The sequence below is a fragment of the Callithrix jacchus genome, chromosome 11 (genome assembly GCF_049354715.1).
Source record: "Callithrix jacchus isolate 240 chromosome 11, calJac240_pri, whole genome shotgun sequence".
NCBI classification, from domain to species: Eukaryota; Metazoa; Chordata; class Mammalia; order Primates; family Cebidae; genus Callithrix; species Callithrix jacchus.
The window spans coordinates 18,846,482-18,853,840 of record NC_133512.1 but is presented as its reverse complement, the minus strand read 5'-3'; positions in this window follow the sequence as shown (position 1 = coordinate 18,853,840).

Genomic DNA, 7,359 nt, shown 5'->3' with positions numbered 1-7,359 from the left:
CCCTGCGCTCTCCTGGTCAGCGCAAGCACCTGTCCTCTCTTTTTCTACACACAGACTGTTAGCAGAATGCCGGGGATTGGTCTAGGTCCATTGCTCCCTACACAGAAAGCCAATCACTGAGACAGTGTGTATTGCAAGGGAAGAAGGCTTTTTATTCTGGCGATGTCAACAGAGAAATTGGGAGGTAAGTCTCAAATCCATCTTCCCAACTGACTAAAATTGGGGGGTTTATATAGCAGGAAAGGAATGTAGCTACATGCAGTAAGGACTCAGGGAGAGGTAAGGAAGCAATCACGAGGAATGAGGGGTCTGGCGTCTATTGTCTGGATGTCATGAGTCAGTGAGCTCCAGTCCCCTGGTGGGGTCGGTTTCCTGAGGAAGAAACTCAGATGAGCCAAGTGTAAGTTTCAAGCTTTAAAGTGAAGAGTCAATTTCTACATTTATCCAAATACCTGTAAATATTACTTCTATGAAACAATTAGACCGATTTCAAGACCAGTGGGAAACTTGTTGACCCCAATGACAAGCCCCTGCCCTCCAGAGGGACTGCACAGTTCTAAAACAACCTTTCTGCTACAGCCGGAAAAGGACTGCTCTTCGCTGTCCCTGCACCTAGAGAAGCCTGAGAAACCCCCTGCCTCTCCCCCACACCTCTCAATCAAAAAATAAAAGGAAACCAAAAAATGCAGCCTATCAGCCAACAGTTGCCTGTCCCTTTATCTCCAGCCTAAGAAACATGAAAAGAACCCGCATAAACAAAAACTGAACTTTTCTCTTACTTTGAATCTCCCTGTTTCCTGGAGACTCCAGCAGCCTGAGCAAAGATGCAGAAGCCAGGAGAGAGCCCAAATTGCCCTGGAGCTTGTTCACCTGCAGGAGAAGAAAGCCACTGCAGAGGATAGGGCAGGACACAGCTGATGTGCTAGTAGGGCAGGAGGGCGGAGAACGCCTGTAGGGGGCAACCTGGCTGCACGCTATCACCTGGCGGGCAGGGGAATACAAAATAATGATGCAGCTCACACCTCCAGAGATTCTGACTTAATTGGTGTGGGCTGCAGCCTTAGAGCTGGGGTTTTTAAAAGCCCCCTGAGTTTAGCCAAAGTTGAGAAGCACATCTATAAGAAGATATTGCAAAACATTATTTCTTACTTTTTTACTATAATAATAGAATTGGAAAGTCATGAATTCATAACCTGGAAGGACCAAGGGGATGCTTCCTCACAACAAAGTATATTGAGCACCAGAAAACATTTTTATTTATTTAATAAATGCTTACCTAGCTCTTATGTGCAAGACATTGTTAAAATACCTTACCAGTATTAATTCAATTACACTCATAATGAGCCTATGAGATTGGTACTGGCTGTTATCTACTTTTTAAATGTGGTAAACTGAGGTGGGTGTTGGGTAAAGAACATCCACTCAATTCAAACATTCATATCATATGAGCAAAAAGTTGGGATAGGAAGGACAGGCCATGGAGGGTGACATTCTCCATCTTTAACGTGCACATAGGTCCCTTGGATCTTGGTGCAGCACAGATTCTGACTCGGGAAAGGGGCTTGGGAGTCTGCCTTTCTAACAAGCTCCTGGGAATGCCCCGCAATTAGCAAGGAGAACTAATTTGTGAATATCAGTGGTTCAGAAGAGGCATGAAGGATAATAAAGGAAATAGAAGAAATTTTTTCTGAGGTGAAGAAATACTAAACTTTTTAATGTAAACAGCTTATTCCCCCAAAGGATTAATGAAAATAAGGCACTGGCTGACCATCAGGGGCCCTCACTGGTATCCAGAGTGACTAGATGGGTTACCAAGTAAAAAGCCTGTGACCCCCATGGAATCCTGATGTGCTACTGGAAGCTGGAACATGTTGGAATCCACTTGGCTTTCCTGCAAAGAAACCTTCATCTGTCCAAAGCCCCGTCTCCGTGAATGGGAGAAAGGCATTTCAGACTGGTAAGGACTGGAGAGAACGACCACAGCTCATTTTCCGAGGAAACTTCTAGTGGAAGTGCCCAGCCTGCGGAATATTCAGTCAGAACAATGATCCCAAAACAAAAGAACCCAAAGAAAGCAGCGAGTCAACTGTAAAATGTCACAAATGTTAGACGGCAAACTTAGAAGGAGTCAGGAATTGTTTTGGGAGAGTCAGGGCATGGCCCTGAGAGTCAGGTGGGCACCTGGCTGGGTTACCTGAGAAAATGAATGGTTAGGACAAGAGCAGGTTGTAGGCTGTACAAAGCCCATCTCCCCTGTCCACTGGGCCTCACAGCACTGCCTCTTACCTGCCATGGGGCAGCAGTGGGTGCAGAGCCAGAAAGACCCCATGCAGACAGCAGGCCACTGTGCCCTCTCTCCACACCAGGGACTAGCCAGCAACAGCAATGCAGCCACCTCACCCTCAACTTCCCTTATCCCAGCCTCAAAAGTTATTTAACTCAAGATTTATGACAATGAGAAAAAGATTTGCTGAAAATTGCTAAACCCACAAAATTAAATAAGAAATCTAGCAGTTTAATATCCATTAACCTCAACATTCACGAAGATCGAGTCCCAAGACTTTTAGAAATCCCCAAGTTAAGGAACACATAAATGCTTGTCCAGTCTATGGGCTTTCTCTGCAAACTTATTGCTATTAAGAGCCATTTACATTCTGGAAATTTCCTCAAACTACTACATGCTAACCATCTTTCAATCCTCTTTAGGTTTTATCTCTGAAAGAGGACTGGGCAGCATTGGCTGGAGAACTTCCTGGATGGCTTCACTGATCAATCAATTGGCTGTCACTCGTGGGTTGGTAGCAAAAGCGAGGCCAAATCTCTGAGCGCGCAGAGCTCATACCCAAGGCTGGGCCCTGGGGCTTCTGGTTTCGTGGCAGGAACTCACACTGTGACCTTGAGGACTCCCCCCTCACCCACCCTTGAACCCAACAGAGCAGTCAAACCGGGAAATGCTATGCCTGTGGGTAAACTACAGCTCCCAAGAGGTTGCAAAGTAGAAAAACAATGCAGGATTTACAGCTCGATGATTTCTAGGAAGCTGCTTCAACTCTTGCCCTGGTGAAATTTACTCACATTACTATTGTTCTTCTACCCAAATAAATAGATGACTTGGGTATATTAAATCAATCAAGCCAGTTTTTCTTTTGTTTTCTTTTGCACATTACTTGGAGTGAAAATTTGGAGAAAGCACGCCTCACCCATGATTAGTGAATTGTTTTCCTAACACCCATGCCCCTCCCCCCGCCAGCGAATTGCATCAATGGAGTACCAGGAACCATGCCCAGATGACCAGGACACATCACCTGAGGACACTGGAGATGTTACAACGTCTCCAATAACTGAATGGAAAACAGGAGCTTCATGGGAGAGGTGCACTGCTCTTCTGCAGGCAGGGCACACTCTCTCGGATATGGTGCCATGACATGGAGAAGACAGACCCACTTCATGAGTCAAGCTTACCCCAAGCAAAAAGCCCATGCCGCTGGCCCATGCACACAGGCCCCTTTGGGTAAGACTGGATCTAGTCACCACCCTTGCCATTTCCTGGGAAGCCTTACCCCTGCAACTCTGCAATGTGGCCAGGCACCCCACTGCCCCTCAGCCCCTGCACGTGTTCTCTCTGGTGGGTCTGTTGGCCCGGTGAGAGCTCTGTGGGGAAACGTGAGCTATGGACATTTGGTAGACCAGGCAGAGTGAGCAGACATCCCATGGCACCATCCCACCTGATCACTTTGCTTTCCGAGGCTTGGTGAGCCTCTACCTAATAATGTTAATATTGCTATAATGATATAATAGTTAATATTTATTAACTGCCTGCTTTGACACAGGTACAGTTCTACATATTTTTCCAATATTAGTTTATAGCTTCATCTTGTATTACTCCATTAGAAACACAGTAGGAATTATATGAAGATTACCTGGGAAGAAGATGGGCTACAGGCTACATTCACAGGGCAGGGAAGGGAAGCCGGGATGGCAACTTCAAGGACCCTGGGAGGATTTCTAAAGGTAGAAATCATATGCTGATCTCATATGTTTCCATGACTAGGCTGTTGTAGTCATTGGTCCCAATTTTAGCAGAGCTAAAGAACACAGTATCAATTCCAAAACCATACTATCTTACCAAATGTTTACATAACAGCCGTGATGCATACTCCAAAGGTTTATAAGCAAGAACTAAGAACATTGTTCACAGAGAAACTCCACGCACTGCTGCCCCAGCCCAGGGATTCAGGAAGCTCTTGTGGGCCAGCCCTGAGCCCTGATCACCAGCCCCCAATGTTGTGTGTGTGTGAGTGTTTGTGTGTGTGTGTGTGTGTGTGTTCTGCACTACACAGCCAGAAGGAGCCAGAGAAATCTTGATGGATGTGGTTCTTGAGGTCTTTCTTAGGTTTTTTTCTTCCACCTGTTTCAAAGACTACTTTTTCCCTCATAGCTGTCTTGTAGACACTATCTCTCCTTAAACTGATGCTCCCACTAGCTGATACAAATTTTTCCATGGCTTCATCTAGCTAAAATTCATATTATACGTCCTAAATAAATATACCTGCTCCAGACTTATCTCCCGAGCTTCCAGCCTGGAAATGCAATAGCTGGGTGCCTGTGTCCCTTGGGGTACATACACCACAGTCTGCAGTCTCATCGTGTTCCCTTACAAGGCCTGATCTTCCCTCTCGGGGTCTACCTCAGTGAATTGCACCCATTTTCCAAAGGTAGGAACAGGGATTCAGTGCTTCCCTCCTCCTCTCTGTCTTCCACATTACATCAATGACCAAAGTCTTGTTAATTACACTTCTATGTATCTCTTGAAGCTCTCTCCTTCTTTGATCGGCTTACTCTTTCCTGGTTCCATCTTTCAACATTTCTCCCCTGGTTACTCCCATAGCACCCTTTGAGCTTTTCTGCTCTTTTGGAACTCTCCAAATTACTAGAATGTCACATTTACTAATTTGCACGTCTGCTCACACTCCTGTTTAAAATCCTCCTCTGAGCCCCAGACCCTTCAGAATAAAATTTGACATTCTCAGCCCAACATCCTAGGTCCTTCAAGATCTAGTCTGACACTCTCTGTAGCCTTGGCTTCATCGCACTCCTCTTCCCCTTCCACCTTCAGTTACTCTGATAGAAATTCACTGGCCCAAGCACACCTTGCTTTGCCCTACTCTCCTGCTTTGAAGCTCCCTGACTAGAGAGTTAAACTCTGGCTAAGCTCTGTTCACCCTTCAAGACTCACTTCCTCTCTCTTCACATTTACCTTGGCTATCCCTAGAAGATATGGTTATGGATGCGATGAGCAATTGAAAGTAATCAGCTAGAGGGAGCACAGAAGGATGGGAAGCAAGTTTTCCCCATGTCTCCTGATTTACTCTGGCCTCTGACTACCTGCAATGGGCTGCAGGGAAACACAGGCAAAAGAAACAGTGTGTTCTCAAAGGCCTATCCAGAAATGTCAGAAGTGGTGTTAAGCACACAGAGTTGTGTAAGCTGGATATTGGCAAACTGTAGAATTCCATTATTGTTCTTCTAAATATGGGAGAAAAATAAATATCGTTCCTTCTGTGGCTATTTCATGAAACTCTCTCATATAATTCCTTACATGCCATCTTTCATTCATCTAAGCATGTAATAGTCCCTTGTTATCCCTGGTTTCACTTTCCATGGTTTCAGTTATCTGCCATCAACCATGGCCTGAACATATTAAATAGAAAATTCCAGAAATAATCTATAAGTTTGAAATTGCACACCATTTTGAGTATTGTTTTAATTGTTCAACTTTATTATTAGTTACTCTTAACTTCTTACTATGCCTGATTGATAAATTCATCTTTATCGTACATATATATGAATAGGAAGAAACATGGTGTATGTAGGGCTCAGTATCCTCGGGAGTTTCAGGCACCCATAGGGGTGTTGGAAGGTGTCCCCCTGGATGAGTGGAATCTCCTATATGGCTACCACCGTACTGCTGCAGACCAAGCACTAAGACAGAAGCTTGGGAACTATAGGCAAGTATGATCTAATCCTACTCTTCAAGGATCTCCTGGAATTACCATCACCCTGACACTCCCAAACACACCAGTAAACTGAGTCAGACAACAGACGTACTTCCAGAACGGCGTCCAAAGCAGTTCTGAAAATATGCTCCTCCATGAATGCAGCAAGAACACTTGGGAAATTTCCAACATTGATTTATTTAGGACTCTGGAAATTAACATAGGCATGAAACAATCTTATGAGTGTTTACTCAAGAAAAACACCTGAATTTTTGTAAGAAAAGCAAGCTTTGTGTATTTTAACTTGTTCTGTTACCATCCCCTGTCCCTACCTCCACAGTAAGCTGAACACCAGCAGCCTCAACAACAAAGGCTGGAGGCAGAGGCGGAGAATAGAATCTCCAGTTCCCCACATTATGTTATTTTTAATGTGTAGCTTTCCACAATAAACATTACAAGATACATAGAGGAAAAGGAATTATGGGCTATATACACCAGGAAACAATGTGATCACTAGAAACTGACATGGAGGAAGTGCAAACATTAAACTTTTAAGACAAGCAGTTTAAATCAGCTCTTATAAATATGCTAAATGGGTACCAAAAAATGGAATCATTAAGACCTACTATTTGATAGCACAACAGGGTGACTATAGTCAGTAATAACTCAATTGAATATTTTAAAAGAACTCAAAAAATGTAATTAGATTGCTTGTAACTCAAAGGATAAATGCTTGATGGAATGGATGCCCCATTCTTCATGATGTGCTTATTTCACGCTCTGTGCCTGTATCAAAACATCTCATTACCCTATCAATATACACACCTACTATGTACCCACAAAAATGTCAAAAAAATAAGAAATTGAAAACAAATATGCTCAAAGAACTAAAGAAAATCATGTCTAAAGAATTTTTTAAAGTATGAGAATAATGCTCCATCAAATGGAGACTACTACTAAGAAATAGAGGTTATAAAAAGAACAAAATAAAAATTCTGAACTTGAAAACTATAAGAACTGAAAGGCAAAATATAAGGACTCAACAACAGATTTTAACTGACAGAAGAAAGTAAGAGCAAACTTGAAGAAAAACTGAGTTTATTTTGTTCTGAAGAGTATTAAGAAAAATGAACAGAGCCTCAAAGATCTGTGGGACACCATTAAGCATATCAACATACACATGAGTGGGAGTCCCAGAGAAAAGAAAAGGGGAGACAGTAAGGCACAGAAAGAATATTTGAAAAATAATGGTGAAAACTCTCCAAAGGTAGTGAAAATAGTAACGTGCATGTCTGAAATGTTCAACAGAATCCCAGTAAGATAAATTCAAAAGACCTGTACCTAGACACATCATAATCACGTT